Genomic DNA, 25412 nt, shown 5'->3' with positions numbered 1-25412 from the left:
GTGTTTCTGCAGGAATTGCAGTAGCTTGGACTGAGGGTGAAGACCATTGGCCCTCACCACAGAGGCGCTCAATGGTGATAGGGTTACCACTGTTGTCTTTGGCTGTGTTTGGATCAGCATGCAAGCCTGGGAGAGCATCTTTTAGCAGCTGTTTCCATGCAGTTTCCCATAATTTGAATTCCGTGGAAGTCATGAGACAAGAAAAAAGCTGTTTTAAATCATGTGGAATCACTACAGTCCTACTCAATTCAGAATTTAAAAGGCCACGGAAATATGGACTGTGTGGACCATATTCTTTATGAGATTTACAGATCTCTTTAATCAATTGTCATCCAAAAGAATTCCAAATAGCAGTCGGGGCTGCCCCCCCTTGTGCTGCAGGCTGAAAGGTAACAGGAGCCAGTGACAACATGGGACTATGCATTGGTTCTGCTGTTCCCTGCTCTGTATCCCTTGAAACAGAAGCATTGGGATCACAGCTACAGGTTTGGGGACCGGCAGTGGGTGTGTCCCCACTGTGGGAACCCGAGGAGGGGGCGGGGACAGGGGGTTGGCAGGGGGCGGGGGAACCGTGGGAACAGGGGGCGGGGACAAGGGGCAGGCAGGGGGCGGGGACACCTGGTGACATCACGTCAGCAGACGCCCCTTGGGAGGAGTAAAGAGGTGGAGCTGAGGGTACTGCAGGAAAGGGGGGGGAAGGGGGGAAAGGGTCACGAGGAACAGGAGGAGAGGGGGATGGGGCTGGAATTTTGGGATATTTAAGAGGATTTTGGGAAGAAGAAGACCAGGTTTGGGAAGATGCCATGTGGCATCCACCATTTTGCGGACCCCCTAGGGACTGGGGGCCATTTTGGGCATCACTGCTCTCCGGAAAGCTGACTCTTGGTTTCAGAGGAGGGGACACAGGGGATTGGGAAAGGTTCCACGCAGCCTGGCCAGGGCCTTGTGGACAGGGCAACTCAGGAAATTCAGCAGACTCTGGGAGACGACTTCCCAATGAGTTTGCTCTCTTTAAAATACCAAGTTTTGGGGTAAGAGGTTTAGGGGTTTTAGAGCTAGGAGAGGGAGAAACAGGGAGAGCAGAGGTACATGGCTTGGCATTTGGCTTTTTCTCCATTTCCCTTTGTTTGAGCAATGCTGTTTGAATTTGTAAACTCCAGAACACAAATTTAGCTGAGGGTACATTGCCAGATTGTCCTATGGTTATCAATGCATTCCCAACTTTATCCCAGAATTGAATATTGTGGATTTCTTCAGGGGAAATTTTTGGGAAGTGCAGGAAAAGCCATCTTATAAACTGTTTTAATTTTCCTTTAGAGAACTTCACATTACCACTGTCTAAAATGCTAACAATATTATAATACACTCCTTTTTGTACAATGCTGAGTTTGGAGCCCATGTTAGATGTAAAAAGCAAAGTACTTAATCCTGCCTGACAAAAAACAAAGCTAAAATCAGCTACCGATTTCTAAAAAAAACCACAGATAGGAAGCGATAACGAACAGACAAAGCTTCACAATGCAGCTGTGTACACTGCTTTTAAAATTCCCGGGCAGCAACAGCAGGGCACGCCCTGCCGAGCCGAGACAGAAACAAAGCCTCCCCCGCCGTGGAATGCAGCCCCCCCGTGGAGCTGAGAGAGCAGCCTCCCCCACGCCACGTGGCAAGCCGAAACCTGGGCCCCCCCCCGCGCCGCGTGTACCGAGAACGCCCCCCCCCGCACCGAGAAAGGGATCCCCTGGCCACGTGAAGAGCCGAGCACGCTGCGCTGCCGAGCGGGGGGGAAGGGCAGAGCACTCCCGCCGCTCCGGCGCGAATTCCAAAAGACAGTGAAACACACAGCAGAAAGCAAAAGCTAGAACGCAACGAATACCTCTGTGGGGCTGCGCAGCCAAAAATGCAAAGGCAAAAAAAGGAACAGAACTCACGGCAGAGTCTGTTTTTGAGCTTCTGCTCTACTGAAAGCAGAAATACTCACTTGAAATGGAAGCTGAAGCTGGCTGGGTACAGGAAGGTATCCTCACCGGACAGGACTTCTCTCTGGGCACGAGAGAGGCTCCCCTGTCTTCCCTCTGGAAAATCTGCTCACCACAAAAGAGCTGGGCTTTCCAGAGGCACCGAACAGTCCACGAAACTTCTTCTGGGAATATTCCCAAAGTCTCTAGCTGAGGGCTATGCAACCAAAGCCCTTCCAGCTGGATGCACGGCTGCCAGAAGCTTCTCCGAGGTGTTGGGAGTCCGTTCTCGGGCTGCAGAGTCGCTAGCCCACCCAGGGATGCCAGGTATTGGAATATGAATCCCAATATTATCAGTTAGATGGTGCCTGGGCCAGTCTGACCCTCGCTGCTGGGCCAAAGGCAGCAACTGTGGTGTAAATCACCCCAGAGATACCTTGGCTGCTGGAGATTGCAGCTGGGCACTGAGCAAGTCCAGGCTTGTCAGGAACTCCGTTTACCTCAGGAGAGAGAGCTTCTGGCGATGGTGAAGAGAAAAAGGAGAGGATTCCGCTGGAGGGTTTAATGTCCAGAAGTTTATTCCATGGTTACAGAGGTCTGGACGGGAGCAGCTGCTCCAGCAGAATGACGAGCACATGGCCTGATCACCTTTTTAAGCTCCCGGGGCAGGGGGAGGGGGGGGAACAGGTGAGCACCAACCAGGTGAAAGGGGCGGGGTCTCAAGGGACGAGGGACACCTAGACATAGGCCAATGACCCCTGGGCATAGGGGCATCTTTTGAACTTGACCAATCACACGATGCCTTGCTGGAATGTTAAGCCTGATTGACACAACACACTAAGCAAGGGGGCGAGGGGGAAGGGAGAGGCATATAGGCACACCTGGGAAAGGGACCCGGAAGCTTAAGACACACCGCAACAGCTTGGACTCTCTGTCTGAGCCACAAGCCTTTGTTATCATTCTTTCTTTTTCTATTCTTAGCTAGCCTTCTGATGAAATCCTTTCTTCTATTCTTTTAGTATAGTTTTAATATAATATATATCATAAAATAATAAATCAAGCCTTCTGAAACATGGACTCAGATCCTTGTCTCTTCTCTCATCCTCAGACCCCTGTGAATGCGGTCACAGGCAGGGAAAATGTTTTGGCCGTGTGCAGCAGTGAATAGAGAAAGGCACTGGCCCAGGCAGCTGCTGCCATGTGGGCACAAGCTCTGCTGCCCAGGAGGGTCCCGTAGTGCAGGGGTTTGCAGATGGACATGTAGCGGTCATAGCACATGATGGTCAGGAGGGCAAGCTCTGCTGAGATGAAGACCAGAAAGAAAAATACCTGTGCAGCACATCCTGTGTAGGAGATGGTCCTGGTGTCCCAGTGGGAATTGTGCATGGCTTTGGGGGCAGTGGTGCAGTTAGAGCCCAGGTCACTGAGGGCCAGGTTGAGCTAGAAGAAGAACATGGGCGTGTGCAGGTGGTGGCCGCAGGCTACGGCGCTGATGATGAGGCCGTTTCCCAGGAGGGCAGCCAGGGAGATGCCCAGCAAGAGGCAGAAATGCAGGAGCTGCAGCTGCCGCGTGTCTGCCAATGCCAGCAGGAGGAAGTTGCTGATGGAGCTGCTGTTGGACATTTGCTGCCTCTGAATGTGGGGATCTGTTCATGGAGAAAAGACAGTAAAGAGTTAGACCTGTAACCAAAATCAAAGCCATTTCCCATACACTCTCCTCTGTATCACACACAGACGTGGTCTTCAGCTTTTTTGAGTTTTGAAGTTTTCTTTAAATTCTCCCCCCATATCTCTACTGTTGCTGTTGGATATCATAAACCCTCAAATTTTTGCTGCCCTCAGGTAGAACAGAGTGAGTTCTCCGAGGCAAGATGATGAGTGGCGACTGAGGGGAGATGGTATGTCACCTAATTGTTTTTGGAGGTTCTCTGGGCTTTCAGTTTTCTCTGACAGAGGATGTTCGCACTCCCATGTTTCCCTTAAAAACCCCCAGGTGCTGCTGAGAGCAGATGGATCCACCACAGCCCAGCTCCACATTTGTAGCCAAGGACTCACGTTGCTCATTTCACCAACCCAACAGTGTTTTCAGTGTCACAACACCTCTGCCTTTCCCCATCAATCTTACAACTCAGAGATGCTCTTGGACAGGTTTGCATCCTGGATTGAAGCTCCCAGCTTGGACTGAAATTTCAGGGAGACTTCCAAGTGTCCTTATGCTGGCTTTGGATGAAGGGGGATGCAGCTCCTTTCCTTGCTGCACTGACGGAATTGCCCAGAGCCGGGCACTGGGGACAGCATCACCCTGAGCCAGCTGTGCCCCCTGCCAGAGCCCCCAGTGCCGAGCAGCTGCTCCCAGCCCTGTGCTCTGCAGAGGGAACTGGGCCCGGGGCTGCAGAGCTGCCCCATGGCACTGCTGCAGCTCTGCCTGCACAGGAGGGGCTGCACACCTTGGAGCCCCAGCCCTGAGGGCAGAGGCTTGGCTGGGGGACAGGAGGGAAGAGGCTTGTTCAGAGGGAGGGGCTGCACTGGAGGGGAAGCTGTGGACATCTCTAAACTCTCCCTGCCACAGCATTTCTGGGTTTTGTTTTCTCTAATTGCCTGATCTTCTCTCTACTTCCTGGAGATTTACCTCCTGCAGGTGTTTCCCTGTGCCTGATCTCTCCCTGCCAGCACTCACAGACCCCAAATCTCTGGGCACTCGCCTTGGCCTGACAGAACCCTGCCTGTTTGCAGAGCACTGGCTGGGGGCAGGTTCTGTTTGCAGCTTGGAGACAGGACAGGTCAGACTGAGCTTGATGGCGCCAGCAAAGGTGATGCTTGTGCTGTCCATGGGCAGAGTGGCTGAAAGCACATTAGGGAACATCTGTGAACCTATTGACTACTAAAACTAACAGTTTAAATATCTCCGGAACTTGACAAAATTCATAACTAATAATTCATACTATCTTTAATATTTAACCCTCCCTTTCTGCCATTCTACAATAGTAGGAAACTGAATAGTCATAGGACATTTCCACATTTTTTTCAAAAAACCTTTCTTGGAAATATTCTATGACTGATCGGAACCACTCAGCATTTCAGAGCTTCAAGAGCATTTCACCTCCCCTGCACCACAAATAGCCAGAGTTGTACTCACAGAGTGTGTAGGCATTGGGATGTTCCAGCTTTAGGAGATCACTCCAGGAGCGGTAGCTGCATTGTCCTGCAGCCAGAAGTTCCTGTGCCAAGGACTGGCAGGGATTCTGCCCCAGGCACTTCTCAGCACCTTCCCAGCCCTGACTGATTGAAGCTCTCTGTGCCTCTGTGCTGTGCCCAGGGTGGCTACAGGCAGTGCCACAGTCCTGCTGGGCTAGAAGAGCTGCTCATCAAGAGAAATGTGCTTTTGAAGCTCTTCTTGGTTACCAGGAGCGGCCTCTGTGCCATGAGCCCGGCCCAGCTCAGCAGCACAGACACAGCACAAGGACTTTAATAACCCTCTGGGGCTTTGTGCTCAGGCCCTGAACATCAATCCCTTAGAGGGAGCTGAAGAAACCTCTCAAGAACTCCAAGTCAGAATCCAACTCCAAAGGCTCTTTCACTTTTCATGGGTCCCAGTGAGGAATGCAACTGAGAAAGTGTCCCCAGGCTCCAGCCAGAGCAGAGAACTGGAGGCACTGATGACAGGTAGGGACAAAGAGAAGCCAAGTCTTGGTGCCCTGGGGCACAGCAACATCTGTGCCACCAAGAGCTGTGAGGAGACACCTTGTCCTGAGGCACTGGGGCCTCCTGGCACAGCCCCAGCCAGGCTGGGCACTGTAACCCCCTTGTCCTGCCCTCAGCATTCCCCCCTAGCCCACATCCCAGTGGCCTCAAGGATCTGCTGGAAGGAGTCCCTGGGGAGCCTTGCTCAGCAATGGCCCTGGGGGCTCCTTAATGCTCCCAGGGACTGCAGGCTTTTTCAAAGGACTTTGGGTTTGGCTTTTGCCTTGGAGTCTATGAGAGGTTTGTGCAATGATGGCCCCAATTATCTGCTTCAACGAGTCCCTTGAGAGCTTTGTACTGACACTCAATGGGGCTCATTAATGCTTTGAGATACTCAAGGTTTTTAAGGTACTTTGGATTTTCCTTCCCACACTGAGTCTCAGAGAGGTTTTTGTGCCATCCTGGCCTTTGACTTCTGGAAAGGTTTGTGCAATCTCCTTTCAGGTCCTGAGGTTCAGGGGCTCAGCTCCAAATGCATCATAGGGCTCATTAGGATCAAGCAAGTCCTGACAAACCATGGCTCTGCCTTGTTTTCCCTCTGCTCTAGTTCAGGTCATCAGGAAAATTTCCTTTTACTGTTATGGAGAAATATTTCAATGAGCTTCTAAGAAATATGTAATCCTATTTTAAAGAATGTATTTTATTACTTTTCTCTTTAGAGAAGAGGAAATTTCAGCATTCTGTGATTTATGTTGATGTAGGGCCACTCCTAAGGAGGTCTGGCCAGGTCAGAGAAGTTGTACCTTGGAGCTGACCCAGTGTGGACAACCTTGCCTCACAGTCCCCACCCCATGTGAGAAATTATTTTTACTTTCAAACATTTAAATGGTTTATTAAGGCCTTATCAAAATACAACAGATGACTGAATAAAGAAAAGGATACAGCGCCGGGAGCAAAGGATTCAGTAACCGTGTGTTCACCTGCAAAATGGTTGCTCTGTCTTTTATACCTCTAGCCCCTCCCAAAGTCTTGCCAATCGACTCCTTCTTCGCTCTCCAGTGGTGGAGATCACTTTCTTACATCTTGATTGGAGGTCAGGTGCTGCCATAGTAACAAGCCAACCCTCCCAAATGCCCCGACTACTGAGGCCATCCTGTGATAACAACGCAAGGGGGAGGGTGTTGGGGAAGATGAAACAGGAAAGCCTTATAAATATGATTGCCTGGCAAAAGATTTTAAGAATATGGAAACTATATGCGAGATTGAAATGAAAGCAAGCTTTGAGATCCCTTAGTTACTGAACAACGGGAAAACAATGGTGTGGCTGGCTGAAGGTAATCCCCTTTTGATGAAACAAGACCCTCTGCAAGCAGGCAGGTCCAAGGGTCCAGCAGACCCTGCCAGCTTGGCAGAAGGGGTCCAAATCGTAGTTTTTAGGGTTTAAATTGTAGCACAGTAGGTTTTATGGAAATGCTATAGGATTTGTATGTTGTACTAGACTGGTTAGTGAGAATCAGAATATTCAACACAGAAGATGATTTATTGTATTGTAATGGGAACTTCACTCACTTCTTCTTCTCGTTCCTTACTTTCCATGCTCTTACTTGAAATAAACAGGGCCAGGAGACTTCTTCTCCTTTTTAATGCCTTTATTAAAAGTGACCAGCTCAGGATTGGGCAGCTCGGCGGGGCTGCAGTCTCCCGTCGTCTCTCCCAGGGCGACTCAGAGGAGGAGGATAAGCACAGCTCTGTCCACTAGGGGCAGAGCTGGGGAATCACGTCCTCGTGGGAGCCTTTAGGGCGTGGTGATCCCATCCGATGTTAGTTTCCTCTGTTCCTTCCTGCCCGCTCCCGGTTTCGGGACGACTCCCATGCTCAGGGCGAGAGGGGCTCCGAAGGTGTTCAGTATCTCTGCAGGCTCAGCACTCGGCTCCTCACGTCCAGACATCACTCCAGTCTCTCAACTCTTATTTGGCTCGTTGTTTTTGGGGTTTTCTCCGTGCGTTTGGAGCCGTAGTCCCCCACAGCATGCTGGTCCTGGAGTCACTTTGCATTACCCCCCCCTCCAGGTCTCTTCTCCTCACTGTTCGGGAAGGTCTCCACCCGTTACTGTCTCGGAGAAGGGCCATTACCTCGCCCCAGCCAGGGCTTTTACTAATACAAAAAACAACCATTAACAACCACGACCCATAATTACCATAACACAGGCAGCAGCCCAGCAGTAGTGGTAACCTTTTTCTCACAGAAAAAAATCAACTGAATTTTTGTTTATAACATTACTCTAGCCTCTTGCCCCTTTTACTCTGTTATGCTTTTACGCTCTTATCCCCTCATCCTCTCTACCCCTCTCTTCTCTCAGGCCTGCTCCGAGCTGCAGCTGGCAGCTCCCAGCAGGGCCCTGCACTCACGCCCTTTGTAATAAACCGCAAGTTCCACGACCTGGCTTCAGAGATCTCTCATCTCCGTCCGTCCCGACTGTGCTGACCCCCCATCACTCCTATAGGAGGGGAAGGATAACTATACACCTACAAAACTTCTCTTAACATATATTTAATATTCACCCCTTAACTGTTAGAGTCAACAGTAGGATTACTCATGTCTAACAAACGCCCCTTTTCTTTTTCTAGAAGTCATTTTGCTCAAACAATTAAGTAAAAAATTTTCCCTCTCTCTTGAATGAGTCATACCAGCATCTGTTGATGTGGGTAAGGACAGTGGGAGCAGCAGAAAAAAATCTCAGGTTTTCCTTAGACATACTTATTTGGAATGGACAAAAGGGCATCACAGAGGTTCAGTATGGCTTTGACTCCCATCTACCATGCCTATGTGGGTGCTAACCATAGTCAGTGTATCTTAGGGATGAGTTCAGAGGCCAACTTGGTCTTGCCCTCCAGTCCCTGTTGAATTAAAAGACAACTGAGGAATTATAGAAGTCTGGTATGGCCTTTTGTCCCTACCTTACCATGCCTACGGGGTTGCTACCCACAGCAGGGCTATGGAGCCTTCCTGGTAGCAAACAAAGGGGCCAACCCGGTCTTGCCTTCCTTCCTTTGTCTTATTTTCTTGAAGAAGCTGTCCCATTGCCTTCTACTGTCCCTTGAGTACTTCTCCTCAACAGATGCTGGTAATTCTCAGCCATTAAAACAGGACAACAGTTCTTAAGCTGGTTGGTGGAAGCTTGACTCTACTTTTTGGGCGTCTTGGTGTTTTTCCGGTTTTCTCTCAGTCTCTGCTAGAAAGTCAATCTCGTTTCACCTGGGCTGAGTGTTATAGTCCATACTTTGGGTTCTTCTACTAGGCCTTTGGCTCCGTTGCCATGAGTCCATCCCTGTTGTTATCTTGTTGTATTTCATATTTCTAGAGTCCCATACTGTTGTTATTATATTCTTAAAGAGTCCATACCTTCTAGCTGGTTTTCTACCATGCCACTTTTCTCTGTACTCTGTAGCACAGTTCCTCATGGTTTCCACAGGGGCTCAACCAGGGCTCTCGACCCCACCCCTTTTATCCCAGTTGCCTTTATGAGCTACAGCTGCTGCCCAACTAAGGACCTCACAGCTGTAGCTCATTTAGAGCAACTAGGACCCACTTATCCAATACATAGGACTCTCATTACACATCCCCGCTCTGCAGTTGGCATGGCTGATTCGGTGGTGAGCAGTACCTGAAAGGGACCTTCCTACTGAGGAGTTAGAGGCTGATCTCTCCATGACTTAATCATCACCCAATTCCCGGGATTAATATTATGGATTCTGAAATCCAGGGTGGTAGTTTGAGGAATTGCCTCTTTATGTCTTAGCCCTTCTAAGGTTTGTGCTATAGACATAACTTATTTCTTGGCATTGGTTTCCCCTTCCTCATAGGTGGTAACCTTCTGGGGTGAGATCAGGAAGGGTAACTGTCATGGTTTGAGACGAAGTAAGTTTTTTGGGATATGCTGTGGTCACACCGATGGGTGCTCAGATTTGAATATTGGCACCTGGTGTGGCCACTGGGAGACATGGATATGCCTCTAAGAACACAGGGGTTAAAAGCACAGCATTCCCAGGAAACCTTCTCTTGGGTTCCGGTGAGGAAAGAGTTCGGATCTCTCCCCTGTCCAGCTGCTGCCGGCTGGGCGGGGGAGGGGAAGCCATGCGGCCAGGTGAGGTAGGCCTGGCCCCAAGGATGGAAGGGTGGAACAGTGGAAGAGCACCGAGAGGCATCAGAGGCATCAGGCAGCCCCCCCCCCTCTCCACCGCCCCCCCTCCCCCAGGAGACAGAGAGAGAGAGAGAGAGCCTGTGCCACCTTGAAATTTGATATCATGTGCTGGCAGCACAGCCCAGCCGGCAGAGAAGGGGGGGGGGGGGGGGAGGGGAGTGCAGCGAGAAGGTGTCCGGCCGCTTGTGGGAGTTTTTTGGGAAGGCAGAGCCCGAGCTTTTAACCCTTTTTTGGACAATGAAAACTTTGCAGAACATTAACCTTTCCTAGAAGAGAGATAGAGGTGAAATGGAAGTAGGAAATGTGCAAGTGTGAAGGTCTGGGCAAGTGAAAGATGTCGGGAGACCAGAGAAGAATCTTAGGTGGGAAGAGATGATGGAGTGGCCTTAGCTGGACTCTTCTTGTTATAGCCATGGACAGAACCATGTTCCTTGTGACACAGAGACTGCATCCAGGGGGAGGCAATGGCTCAGAGCCAAGGGGGTTCAGCGTTGAGACCCCTCAGCCCCCGGGGGTGAAATTTGGGGGGCACAGGTGTCCCAAAGGTGAGACTGTGCTCTTTTTGGAATGGGACAAAGCATCCTTAAAAGGACGACTCTAGAAGCAGCTCTGGTCCATGTGCAGTGGTGAGAGCACTGGAAATGGAAGGAAGAGGTCACGATGGCAGATGTTCTCCAGGCGGGGCCACGAGTGACATGGAAACACACGAGGTTTCAACGGTGTTTCCAGGGGAAGCCGATGGCACAAGAAGGACTCCTCTCCTCTTGATGAACTGAGAACTGATTATCCAAAGGGTGGTGATGGACTGAGAGTTGGTGATTTGGGGGATGGATGTACTGGAAATTTGGTGGGGGGAGAAGGAAATGTTTTTGGAAAGTTTTGATTTTCCCTGTGTGTTTCTTTTTACATATTGTTGTAGGTTAGTTAATAAAGATTTCTTTTCTTTATTTTTAAGTGGAGGTCTGCTTTGCTTATTCCTGGTCACATCTCACAGCAGAAACCAGGGAGAATGTACTTTCATGGGGGCACTGGCATTGCGCCAGCATCAAACCATGACAGTCACCCAAACATCATTTCATAGGGTGAGACCCCCAGATCTGACCGGGGTTGGGTTCTAATTCTTAATAAGGCCAAAGGGAGAAATTTTATCCATGACATTTGGGTTTCAATCATTAGCATAACTAGAGCTCTTTTAGGAGTTTGATTCATTCTCTCAACCCGACTGGAACTCTGTGGATGCCATGGAGTGTGTAATTCCCATTTTGGTCCCAGGATCTGAACAACTTTCTGCAAAATCTTCGATGTTAAATGAGTTCCCTGGTCTGAATCAATCCTGTTTGCCATCCCATATCGAGGAATGATTGATTCTAGAATTTTTTTACTCACAACACTGGCATTGGCTTTCACAGTGGTTACCACCTCTACGCAATGAGTCACGTGATCTACTATCACTGGCAAAACCTTCCATCGTTGTACCTGGGAAAGCTCAGTAAAGTCTACTTGGATGTTTTGGAAGGGCCGTAAAGCTAGTTCTCACCCTCCTCTGGGTGTTTTCCTCATGATTTTCTTATTCACTTGTTGACATATCACACACCATACAGTCACCTGCTTAGCTATCCCAAAAGTTCCTATGCATCCCCAATCCCTTAGAAATTGACCACTTAGTTCTTGTGTACCCCAATGTGTTGTTCCATGTATGCCTTCTAGCATTTTCTTGGCAAGGGGTTTATTCAACATTTGCCTCCCATCTGCTAATCTCCACTTCGTTATCTTTTTTGGCTCCTATTTTAAGGAGTTCTTCCTCTTCTGTCCCACTGAATAAAGGGACTTCTTGCATTTCTCTCATGGGGCTTAATACTAATTTTAGTTTTTCTGTCTCTGATTTGACTGCATTCTTAGCATCTATATCTGCTACATTGTTCCCTCATGCTTCTTGAGCCACCCATTTTTGATGTCCTTCAACATATACCACTGCTACTTCTGGCAATTGTAAGGTTTCTAACACCCCTAAAAAAGTTTTATGTGAATCAGTCCCTTTCCCTTTGAATTGAATAGCCCTCTCTCTTCCCAATTTTTTCCAAATCTATGCACTACTCCAAAAGCGTAATTTCAGTCTGTATCTATTGTTCCCCTTTTCTGTGCTAATATTTCCAGAGCTCACTTTAGGGCATTTAACTCACATGCTTGGGTTGACCAGTTGGAAGGTAACTTTCCCTTTTCTATGGCTACCAACCCTTCATGCACTATGGCGTACCCCGATAGCCTGTGCCCCTTTATTACTTGTGAAGATCCATCAATGTACAATTGCTTTCCACCTTGGAGTGGTTGATCTGTTCGGTCCTCTCTTACTTTAGTTTGATAGTCTATAACCTCTAGGCAATTATGTATTAGTTCCTCCTCTGGTTCTCCATACAAAATCTGGGCAGGGTTGAGTTGGTTACTTATGATTAGCTCTAAACCATTATCTATTAAGATGGCTTCATACTTTAGCACTTTGGAATCAGTGAGCCATTTCTCAGCCTTTTGGCTCAGGATACTCCTTACTGAGTTTGGGATATATATCTTCAATTTTCATCATCAGGTGCAGGGGGAAGAGGCTGAGGAGAAGTTTTTGCCTGTGGCTGAGGAGAAGTTTTTTCCTGCCTCTTTGGAGCATGCACAAGAGCAGCCGCTTTTCTCCCCCCGCTCCTTCCCCTCGGGGGGAGTGTGACCAGCCCTGCAGCCTCCTGGGGTGGGCCCGTCAATTCCGACGCCCCGGCCAGCCCCGCAGGCGTTTCCCGGGCCAGCCCTGCCCACAACCCCACCACCTCCAGCAGAGTTTGTCAGCGTTCCGATCACGGCAGCATCATCTCTTGCTGCTTTGCCTGGGTTGCAAGGCAGTGCGATCGACGGCAGCTGCGGTGAGTGACGGCAGCTTGTGTCAGAGACAGGCCGTGCCCCCGCCGCTCTCTGTCCACCTGAGGATGCCCAGCGTCTGCGGAAGGAGATTCCCAGCCGGCTTTGTCATGGAATTCTCCGGTCTCCCCTCTCTGGGAGGGCACGGACCATCTCCCGTCCCCACCACGAGAAGCGGTCAGCAGCCCCACGCTGGACAGCACGCCCGGTCCCTCTGCACCGCAGCCAGCAATTGAATACACGACAACGGTGCAGGCAGCGCCGGCGGGGGCCAACCCTGTGCCGATTCCGCCGCCTCCTTCACCCCTCCTGAGGCTGAAACAGACACTCGCCACTCCAGCTGCGGCGGTGCCCGCCCCGGCGGCCCCACTACCTCCGGCCGACCCGATTCCTGGTCAGGGTGACACTGAGGACGGCAGCGAGCCCGCAGAACCGCCCCCAAAGCTGATCCTGCCACCCCCGTTGCCCCCACTGGCTCCTCGGTGGTTCTGCTGCCTTCAAGGACCCCATCCTCCACGTCTGCATCTGCGTCAGACTCTGCAATCAGCTCGTCCCGCAGCAGAAGTGTCCCAGCTCGCTTGCTCATGGCCAGTGCTGCACGAGTGAACACTTTGAAACTCGGTGTTTTTCTGGGACACAGCGTTTTTCATGGGCTGATTCGCGTTTGGTCGGGGGCTTCTCATTGGAGGTTGTGTTATAAATGATCAATTGAAAGCCAAATTATCAAAAATGCGAAAAGATTTATTTTTTTTTTCCGCAACCAAAATACGGTCCTCAAAACCACCACAGCCAAAGAGACAGCGTCGAGCCCAGGATCGGCGCTGGATGAACCTGGATCCGACCTCTATCACATCGGATTCCTCCCCCCCCCCCCCGCCCCCCGTTCACAACAGTCGCTTCTAGCGACGAGGTTTTATACAGATTATTGTGCCCGAGGCAAAGGAGTCCCAATTTCTTTTGTAACTCTTCACATTCATAGTTCGTTCTTTCACTGTGCAGAGCTGGACAAAAGCCGTCTCCTGGTTGATAGCCAGCGTTGATTGAATCCCGGGAAGTTGCGTATTCACATGGATCTTTCTGGGGACTTTGGCTATCTTGATTGATATTATCCGCAGGACGATGATCGCTCTTAGGCGGTTTCTGATGACTCGGGATAATGGTGATCATTGAGTTGGGAGCGTCTATTCTTGGGCTAAAGTGTCGACTGACTTCAAGAATTTTGGAGTTTGAATAGACATCCGCCTCTCAGGCTGCTTGTGGTCAGAGACTCATTTGGATTTCACAATCTTTATTAAATACATTCTTTAATAGTCTGAATTATTTCTAACATATATTACAATCCCTCCCCTTTAATATCACCACATTAATTCATGCTCCCTCTATATCCCCAAATCATTAATATCTATTTATTTCCTACTTCTACCCTCTACCTTTAAGGGTCTCCTACAAAGAGAAAGCATTTTTAAATCCTTATTCCATATTCTCCTTGTGGGATTCCCTGATAACCATCATAATTGTTCTCATTCATTTTGACCAGTTTTTCAAATTTTGCCAAGACTTCGGCAGCATTGCTTGCACACTTTCCTTCTCCCAGGCTCATGTTCTTGGACACGCTGTTTCTGGAAGCCAACTCCAGGTCCGCGGGCACTACAGCTATCTGCATACCCTGTACCACAGAGTGTATCAGTCTAATAAAACAAGGAATTAGACATGGGAGAAGTAGGATTCCTGCTACTGAACACAGCACAAAGATTATTGTGGAAGGGGCTAGCAGCGGGCCTGTTAGCTAAAGGAGCGAGAAGTAAGAAGAAGAAGAAGCTGATAAGGAGCTTTCTCCAAGGCCGTAACCAAGGAGATCGAGAGAAGGAAGATAAGAGCATTCTGCAGCTGGATGAAGCATTTTTAGAAAGTTAGGTGGAGTCAGAGTAACTTTTCACCAATGGCATGGTATTGAATTATTGTGGCCAATAGCTAAGGTAGAGGAAGGGTAAACAACTGGAAAGTGTATAAAAGATCAGCCATTTTCATTAATAAACTGTTGCCAAGTGTTACCAACTGAGACTGCTTGTGGTCTCTGCTTTGTGTCGCGACCGCCTCGACTGCGGCATTTTGGAGACGCCGACGTGATAAGAACATAGTCGGTGGGGGCCCATACGGGGTCCTAGCAATTGGCAACCGTGACCCACTGGGACGTAGTGGGGGAGGCGGCGTTGGTGCAGCTGAGAGTGGCAGGTGGAAGCCACAAGGAGGTCCGGACCTGATTCCCTCCAATCAAGACACCTGGAAGTAGGTGAGCCACCAACTAGTAAAATGGGACAAAATTTATCTAAAGAGGAAGAAAATGTTCTGTCTACATGGAAAGTTTTGTTAAGAAATAAGGGAATTAATACGTCAGATTATGAGCTTCGTAATATATTGCTGTGGGCTAAATCACAGAATTTTGGCACTGATCCCAACACAGCATTTAGTGTTAAGGCATGGAAGAAAGTCGGGGACAGACTTTGGCAAGTTATTCGAGCGGGAGATAAAACAGCTGTTGATTTAGCAGTAACCTGGAACTCGCTCTTTGAGGCTTTAAAGGAATGGAGAATAGAGAGAGAAACGGAGCAAGATGCGGACGAAGAGTTGGGGCTGATACCTGACGGGGGGGCTGAGGCAGAGGGGGCCTTTGAGGTAGAAGGGGGCTCTGATGGGGAACTTGGTGAAGAAAGTTCGGATGCCATGGGAGTTACCTGGCATGCTGCCAGAGCTTCTGGGAAAGCTGCCAAGGCTTCCGGGAAGGCTGCCAGAGCTTCTGGGCTGGGTGCCAAAGCTTCTGGGAAAGCTGCCAAGGCTACTGGGAAAGCTGCCAAAACTTCTGGGCAACCTGCCCTAGCCTCTTCTTATCAGACTCCTAAGCCTCCTTATCTCACACCTGCACAGCAGCTCCCCATGGTGCCTGTATATACTACACCGCTACGCCAGTTAGCTGAAATGTCTTTAGCAGAGAGAAAGGTCCAGCCATCTGCCCCCCCGCTTCCCTCCTCTCTGGTCCAGCCGTCTGCCCCCCGGCTCCCCTCTGAGTCGCTTGAACAACCTGCAAGGCCGTATCCTCCTTTACCTGACAGTGACAGCAACAGTGAGTCAAGTGATGAGTCGCCCGCAGTAACACCTGAGTTGGGGCAGGGAGCTCTGGTCTCTTCATCTCCTAAGAGCTCTAGTTTTACTGCCCCATGGACTTTGCCTCCGTGCCAAGTCACTGTGCTTCCTCGACGCCCTCAGGAGTTTTGGGAATTTGTTAGGAGGAAAGCAGTTGAAGAAAAGAACTGGGACATCATAGAAAGGTTAGGTGCTCCAAGAGTACCTCAGGAGAACAGTGCCATTGCAAATGTTGCTTGTGATAACCTGTCGGATTTTGGTGCTGTCTAGATGGTCTGGGAAAAGCCCAAAGATGGCCTTGGGCCCCCGGGGTTCGAAAGGACGAGAGGAAGCTTCAGAATTGTTCTCGGTCTCGGTGTTTATTAATTGCTTATCTAAAAGATTTTCTCTTGGCCTGACAGAGTTCTGCTCAGCAGTCAGCCATGGGCACACACTGAGAGCCCCTGGGGCGGTCGTCTATCTTTATACCCGGAGTTACGTATACAATATTTATCATTTTTCTCCAATACCCTCTACCCTTATTTACCAGTGTTCCCCTAGTAAGGTCCAATCCCAGAGTGCCAACATCACCACAGAAGATGGAGGCCTAGAGGAAGAAGAAGAAGGAGAAGGGCATGCCCCAATTCCTCCATCTTACCTCTCTAGACCCCCCTGTACAGGGATCTTAAACCCTGTATCTCACACTCCAATTAACTTGTCCCTTCACCATTCACCCCGGTGAAATCCTCCCGTCCTCATACTGATGTCATCTCCCATGTGGGATCAAAGTCCAGCCACCAGACATTTCTGGCAATGTCTCGTTCACCCTGCACCCCAGTTCTGAGAGACTGAGATCCCACAATAACCCTATGGCTTTTCCAGTTTTCAAAGCAGCTCCTGGAACAGGACAGAACGACAGTCATCATGTCTTCGCCTGGAGGGTTGTGCAAGACCTCCAATCGAAAGTAGCTCAATATGGTATTAATTCTTCAGAGGTAATGCAATTAATGCGTGTGATTAATGCAGATTTGCTTGCACCTTATGACATCGCTCATCTTGCTACAATTCTATTTCAGCCAGTACAATATGGTGTATTTCAAGAAACTTGGAGGCGAGTGGCTGAGCGCACAGCTTTAACAAATATGCAGTTGCCTCAACACGACCCTCGTCATGCTGTGGGTGTTGATGCCCTACTGGGCACTGGGCCTTTTGCTAATCCAGATTTACAGGCAAGGTGGGATCCTTTGATTTTGGCACAAGCTCAGCAAATAGGCATGAGTGCCTTAACTAAAACAATGGAAATGGCAGCTCCAAAACAGAAATATGTTACTATACAACAAGGAATGAGAGAACCATTTTTGCAGGTTGCAGAAAAACTTGCTGCCGGTATTGAGAAACAGGTAGAGGATGAAACTTTGCAAGACAAATTGTATGTACAATTGGCTAAAGAAAATGCAAACCCAGATTGCAGAAAGGTTATTGATACTTTACCTGGGGAACCCACCTTGTCTGAAATGGTTACTGCTTGCTCGAAAGTTGGTTCAGTCGAGCATAAAATGGCAGCTCTTGCTGCAGTGTTTAGACCTTCAGCGAAGTGTTATAATTGTGGACAACAAGGGCACGTAAAGTCACAATGTACTGTCCAGAAAGCAACATTTAGGCCAAGGGCAAGCAGCGATGTTGTATGTAACCGTTGTGCTAAATCTGGGCACTATGCTAAGCAATGCAGAAGTAAATATCATGCAAATGGTCAGCTATTGCCGGGAAACCCAAAGAGGAGCGCGAAGGGGCGCGTGGGGAAACAAATACCCCAACAACCACAACAGCAAATGCGGGCCTTCCCAGCCCTGCAAAGCTACCCATTTGCGAACAATTCTCAGGGGCAACAAGCGGGTCCGCAGGGATTGATATATCCACCGCTGACACAGTAACTATTTTAACAAAAGAAATATGTAAAGTGCCTCTTGATGCCTATGGTCCGATAGGACGGGGATTGAGTGCGTTTTTGATAGGGAGATCAAGTACTACACTTAGAGGTATTCATGTGCATCTAGGGCTTATTGATGCTGATTATTTAGGGCAGATTCATGCTATGGTATCTATTGATGACCCTCCTGTCACTATTCAGAAAGGAACTTGCATTGCTCAACTTGTACCTTTTGTGAGTTCTGTTCCAAATGCAGTGGACCGAAGTCGCGGCACAGGATGCTTTGGATCGACAGGAGTACCTCAAGTGTTTTGGACTGAGAAAGTAACAGAGAGCCGTCCAGAAAAGACATGCACTCTCACCGCCAGTGGATGTCATCCAGGAACTATATCAGTAACAGGTTTGATTGACACTGGAGCAGATGTCACAATACTCTCACGACTTTGCTGGCCTCAATCGTGGCCTCTCACTCATGCAAGTTTTGGACTCCTGGGGTTGGGTGGTGCTACAACAGGTGGCCTGTCAGCCATTGTAATTAATGTGAAACATCCTGATGGCCAACAAGCTAACATCAGACCCTATGTTGCCGATGCTCCTCAAAGTTTGTGGGGACGAGATTGTTTATCTCAATGGGGTGTCAAAATTACTACGGATTTTTAATGGGGGCCACTGTGTTGCAGGGCATTGAACGTCCAGTTGTACCCCTGACATGGTTGACAGATAAGCCTGTCCGGGTTTGCCAGTGGCCCCTGACTACTGAAAAGCTTACTGCCCTGCAAGAATTAGTTACAGAACAATTGCTAGCAGGACACATTGAGGAATCATTCAGTCCCTGGAACACCCCTGTTTTTGTAATAAAAAAGAAATCAGGAAAATTGAGACTTTTACATGATTTACGGCAGATAAATGCTGTAATGGCAACAATGGGAGCTTTGCAACCAGGCCTTCCTACACCCACGATGATTCCACAAGAATGGCAAATAGTTGTCATTGATCTAAAAGATTGTTTCTTCACTATTCCATTGGCTGAGCAGGACAAAGAAAAATTCGCTTTTACGGTGCCTTCTATAAATCATGCTGAACCTGATAAAAGATATCAATGGAAGGTACTCCCACAAGGCATGAAAAATTCGCCAACTATTTGTCAATGGTTTGTGGCACAGGCCTTGTCAAAAGTGCGGGAGCAATTTAAAAACTGCTACTGCTATCATTACATCGATGATATCTTGTTGGCATCTGACAACAAACAACAGTTGTCAGCTCTTAAACAATGTGCTGTGACAAATTTGAAAGACTTTGGTTTGATCATTGCTCCAGAGAAAGTGCAGAAACACATGCCTTGGAAATACCTAGGTATGTTGGTGACCAACACTCAAGTTATGCCTCAACCTGTAAAGTTAGACATTGATGTCAAAACTGCTACTGATGTACAGAAATTGGTTGGTTTGATAGGTTGGATTCGATCATATTTAGGCATAACTAATCATCAGATGCAACCATTGTTTGATCTGCTTTAGGGCATCACTTCCTCCACTGATGAGAGGCAATTGACCTCAGCGGCAAAAAAGACCCTAGAAGAAGTTGAATTAGCCCTAGCACACAAATTTGTTAACAGGATAGATCCCTCTGTTGGTGTTCAATTGTTTATTTTGAAAGACCATGAAATACCATGTGGAATACTGTGCCAATGGAATGATAATTGGGAAGATAAATTGCATATTCTGGAATGGATATTTTTATCTTTCAGATCTCGGAAAACAGCTCCGGGACTTTATGAGCTCTTTGCAGATATTATCATCAAGGGTCGCAGGCGTTGTCATGAGATTTTGGGACAGGACCCTGTGACCATTGTGATACCTGTGCAACAGTGGTATTTTGAATGGTGCTTTCAAAATAATCATGAATTGCAATCTGCCTTATCTTGTTTTACAGGCCAAATCTCGTATCGCTTGCCTTCTCATCCTATTCTAAAAATGACTAAAGAGATTCCTTTTGAAGGCAAGCAAATTTGTTCTCCCGTTCCAGTGGAAGGTATAACGGTTTTTACAGATGGGTCCGGGAAAACCGGAAAAGCAGCTGTGGCTTGGAGAAAGGATGATCACTGGGAATATCAGACAGTGATTCAGCAGGGATCTCCTCAACTGGTTGAACTTTCTGCTGTTCTTTTGGCTTTTACTTTGTTTCCTGGTTCTGTAAACATAGTTACTGATTCAGTTTATGTTGCCAATTTGGTTAAGCATTTAGATCAAGCAGTATTGTATAATATTCAAGAGAAACCATTGTTTACTATATTAGTGAAGTTGTGGACAGTTATTGGTGCTCGAAAACATTCTTACTTTATCATGCACATTCGCAGCCATACATCATTACCAGGATTTTTTGCTGAAGGCAATGCCTATGTAGACTCTTTAGTAGCTGCTGCTGCAATCCAAACTGTACCCAATGTGTTGCAGCAGGCAATTTTATCCCATCAATTTTTTCATCAGAATGCTCAAGCTTTACAGCAGCAATTCAAATTGTCTACTGCCGAAGCAAAATCTATTCTTTCCTCTTGTCCTGACTGTCATATGACTCATGTCACTCAGTATTATGGTACCAACCCTAGAGGTCTTTCTGCGTTAGAAGAATGGCAAACTGATGTTACAGAAATGCCAGAATTTGGTCGCTTTAAGTATTTTCATGTTACAGTTGATACTTTTTCTCACGCAATGGTTGCTTCAGCATTCACAGGAGAGAAAACTCGAGATGCTATTCGTCATTTTTATCATGCCTTTTCTATTCTAGGTGTTCCGTGTCATGGAAAAACAGATAACGGCCCAGCATATGCTTCGCAGAAAATGCAAGCATTCTTTCGTGCTTGGGGCATTGAGCATTCAACAGGTATTCCACATGTCCCCACGGGCCAAGCAATTATTGAAAGAGCTCACGGAGTTCTTAAACGTCAGGTTCAAAAACAAAAAGGGGGAATGCAACAGGAGTCACCTCAAGTGAGATTAGATAAAGCTGTTTATGTGTTAAACTTCTTGCGTCCCCTACCTGACTCACAGTTATCTCCAATCTTTTGCCATTTTTCTTCTTTGAATTCTAAGCAACCAAATTTCCATAGAAATGTCAAGGTATGGGTCAAGGACTTGATTACTGGTATATGGTCTGGTCCAGTGGAACTGATAACCTGGGGAAGGGGTTATGCTTGTGTTTTGACAGATAATGGTCCTCGATGGGTTCCTGCTCGCTGTGTTAAACCTTACCTAGAACGTGCCGGAAAGGACAGGATCCATGGCTCCGCAGCTGAAGCAGAATGTGCGGATGACACTGGCTAAGACCATATATCAGTACTTAAAGATGGATGAAGGAAGAATGGGAATTTTGTTGATGGCTGTGATTGTGATTTTGTGTGTCCCCTCTCTGCTTGGGTTTTTGCAAAGGGCCCTGCAAAAATCCATAGCAGCTGTATTTACAGGTCAAAAACAAAAAAGGGGGAATTGTGGAAGGGGCTAGCAGCGGGCCTGTTAGCTAAAGGAGCGAGAAGTAAGAAGAAGAAGAAGCTGATAAGGAGCTTTCTCCAAGGCCGTAACCAAGGATATCGAGAGAAGGAAGATAAGAGCATTCTGCAGCTGGATGAAGCATTTTTAGAAAGTTAGGTGGAGTCAGAGTAACTTTTCACCAATGGCATGGTATTGACTTATTGTGGCCAATAGCTAAGGTAGAGGAAGGGTAAACAACTGGAAAGTGTATAAAAGATCAGCCATTTTCATTAATAAACTGTTGCCAAGTGTTACCAACTGAGACTGCTTGTGGTCTCTGCTTTGTGTCGTGACCGCCTCGACTGCGACAGATTATTATTTTGTTCTACCAGGCCCCATCAAATAATCTTTCCCACCATGATGATTGTAAGATCGAATTCCATTTTTGAACTGAGACATGGGCCACTTTCTAAATTTAGGCTGCCAATCCTCTTATGGTTTCCCCATAATCATCAATTTCAATACAACATTCCGATTCATTGAATTTTCCACACAGTCCCCTTTCTTCAGCTATTGGAATATGAATCCCAATATTACCAGTTAGATTGTGCCTGGGCCAGTCTGACCCTCGCTGCTGGGCCAAAGGCAGCAACTGCGGTGTATCACCCCAGAGATACCTTTAGCTTGCTGGAGATTGCAGCTGGGCACTGAACAAGTCCAGGCTTGTTAGGAACTCCGTTTACCTCAGGAGGAAAGCTTCAGGCGATGGTGAAGAGGAAAAGGAGATGGATTCTGCTGGAGGGTTTATATCCAGAGGTTTATTCCATGGTTACAGAGATCTGAATGTAGGCAACTGCTCCAACAGAATAGCGACCGCATGGTCTCGTTACCTTTTAAGCTCCCGGGGCAGGGGGAGGGGGAGGGGACAGGTGAGCCACCAACCAGGTGAGAGGGGCAGGGTCTCAGGGGAGGATGACACCTAGACAGGCCAATGACCTCTGGGCATAGGGGCATCTTTTGAACTTGACCAACCACACGAAGCCTTGCTGGAATGTTAAACCTGATTGACAGGACTCACTCAGCAAGGGGCGAGGGGGAAGGGAGAGAGGTATAGGCACACCTGGGGAAGGACCCGGAAGTTTAAAACAGTCTACAACACACTGCAACATCTCCCCCTAATTTTGTTTAAAAAGAAGAGGACTGTGTTTGTGGTGCAGAATGCTTGCCAAACCATAGTTGGTAGTTGGTAAATCAGTTCTTCCTCTACAGGAGGGTCAGTGTTTTCCACTGAGGCTTCCAGGTCATCCATTGGAGCACTGAGGGCTTCCAAATGGTAGACCTCAGGAGGGGGAGATGAGCTTGAAATTAACTTGAGAACCATGCATTTGATTAGTCCAAAAACAATGCTAAAAACTACAATAACTAAAACTAAAATAAACAGCACTAAAAAAAACAGTTTTCAGAATAGATCCCAACCAGCCCGAGAGTCCCCAGCCTTTGAAAAGTCCATTCAGCCAGTTGTCAGTTTCTCTGTTGATGTCCGAGAACCTTTGTCAAGGTAGTCCATATGTGGTTTGGGCTGCGGGACTATGCAGGAGATCGCAGGTGGGATGATCACGAGTAGGACGAGAAGCAGGCTCGGTCTCATGGCGTCTCGAGGCTACACACGAACAGTGGGATCTAAACTGGTACAAGAACTTGAAAAAAACATATATTACAAACAATTCCAGATAGGAGGCTTAAATGGAATTTCCTCCAGAGAACGCGTGCGGCGTTTCCTTCTCCAGGCAGCATGAGCAACCTGGGATGCTTCTGTGGATTTCTCTGAGACCTTGGGAACATAGGGCTTTACCCATTTGGAAGGAACCTACCTTAAACCAGAGGGGGTGGACACACAGGCATATCCACGTCCCCAAGTAACCAATTTGTAAGGTCCCACCATTTTCCAAGTCTCAGGGTCCTTTACTAAAACTGGAGGTTTTTCTTTCATCAACCTATGACTGCTCCCCCCAAAGTGGCGTAGGATGGGTGGGTTCAGGCGGTCAAAAGGACAATTCAGAAAATTCATTGTGAATAGCGCCCTGGATAACCGGATGTGGGGAGGTTCCACCTTAAGAACCTGTTGTTGCTGGTCCAGGACCCCTTTAATATCATGGTGAGTTCTTTCTACAATGGCTTGACCTGTAGGGGAGTAGGGGATGCCAGTTTTGTGCTCTACTCCCCATTGCTGCAGGAAGCTCCCGAATTCATTGGATTTATAAGCAGGCCCATTATCAGTTTTCAGCTCCTTGGGGATGCCCATGAAAGAAAAAGCCTGTAAGAGGTGCTTAATAGCATCAATAGATGAATCTCCTGTGTGGGCAGAAGCATAGACCGCTCCAGAAAAGGTATCTACACTAAGGTGAACATATTTCTGCCGACCAAAAGACTGTATGTGTGTTACATCTGTTTGCCACAGTTCACAACTGTTTAGTCCCCTTGGGTTTGCTCCCGTACTCACTGCAGGGAGTGCATGTTGTTGGCAATTTGGGCACCTGGCCACAATCGCTTTGGCCTGTTCTCGAGTGATGTTAAACTGACGAACCAGGCCAGGTGCATTTTGGTGGAAAAGCTGGTGGCTGATTTTTGCCTGCTCAAAAACATTTGGGAGAGTGGCCATCACTGCAGGTGCAGCAAGAGCATCTGCCCTTCTGTTGCCTTCAACGATAAGCCCTGGCAAGTCAGTGTGTGACCTGACATGCATCACATAAAATGGTTGCTCTCGGTGAGTGGCTAACCTTACCAGTTTTGAGAGCAATTCGAAAAGTGCGATGTTAGACACTTCTTGCAGTATTGCTTGATCTGATCTGGATACTACTCCTGCCACGTATGCAGAGTCTGTAATCAGATTGAATGGTTCTGAGAACCTTTCAAAAGCCCTAACAACCGCAGCCAATTCAGCAACCTGAGGTGAACCTTCCACCTCAGCAATGTCCGTCTCCCACTGCTGGGTTTGAGGATCCTTCCAAGTCATAACGGACTTGTGGGACCTCCCGGACGCATCTGTAAAGACAGTCAGAGCCTTTTTTAAAGGTCTCCTACTTAGAGCACTTCTCAATTTTAAGGTAAATTGAACATCTTGTTCGAACAATTTGTGAGCGGGCCGCGCTATCGAAATTTGTCCTGAGTAGTAATCTAGAGCAAACTGCAACACTTCATTTTCTTGAAACAATTGTTCCAGCATTTTCATAGTATTTTGACCTGATTTTAACTCAACTGGAATGTGAATGCACTAAAAATCACATCCTGCTAACTCCCTGATCCGGGTCCTTGCTTTCCGGATCAGTTCTGCTACCAGCTCCTGAGGCTTTGTCAGTCTCTTGGACCTTTTGTGACTGAGGAAAACCCATTCTATGATCAAGAGAGGGTCCCTCTGGTCCCAGTCCTTTTTTGGTGTGTCCTTTGCCTTAGGTGTTTGTTTTTCCTCCCACTGGAAAATAATTCCATGGAGGTGTGGCAACTTACCTAGAATGATAAATTTGAATGGCAGGTCAGGCCGGCATCGGTTGGCCTGTCTTGTGGACATTGCAATCTGAATATTTTCTAGAGCTTTCCGTGCCTCTGGGGTAATAGACCTAGGAGCACCTGGGTCCTCTCCCCCTTTCAATAAATTGAAAAGAGGGGCAAGGTCTTCGTTAGTCAGACCGAGCCATGGCCTTACCCAATTCAAGGACCCACACAACTTGTGGACATCCGCAAGGGTCTTGATCCTTGGATTGATTTCTAGTTTTTAAGGAACAATGGTCCTTTTTCCAATTTCTAAGCCCAAATACTTCCAAGGTGGCATCTTTTGAATTTTCTTTTCCTGGAGCTCGAACCCTGCAACAATCAATGCATCGATCGTTAGGTCAAGCGCATGTGTGAGTAAATCATCATTGGGGGCACACACGAGGATATCATCCATGTAATGATAGATGATGGCCTTCTCTGCGGCTGTACGTACTGGGGAGAGCAGGGAAGAGACATACTACTGGCAGATAGCTGGAGATACCTTTAATCCCTGAGGAAGAATGGTCCAATGGTACCTTTTCATAGGGGCTTCTAAATTGATGGAGGGGACCGAGAATGCAAAATGCGGTGCATCGTCAGGGTGCAAGGGGATTTGGAAAAAACAATCTTTAATATCAATAACA

This window comes from Melozone crissalis, unplaced genomic scaffold (assembly GCF_028551555.1).
Source record: "Melozone crissalis strain CALT ecotype California unplaced genomic scaffold, PUWL_Pcris_2 ptg000035l_1, whole genome shotgun sequence".
NCBI lineage: Eukaryota > Metazoa > Chordata > Aves > Passeriformes > Passerellidae > Melozone > Melozone crissalis.
Note: the sequence above shows the minus strand (reverse complement) of the source record.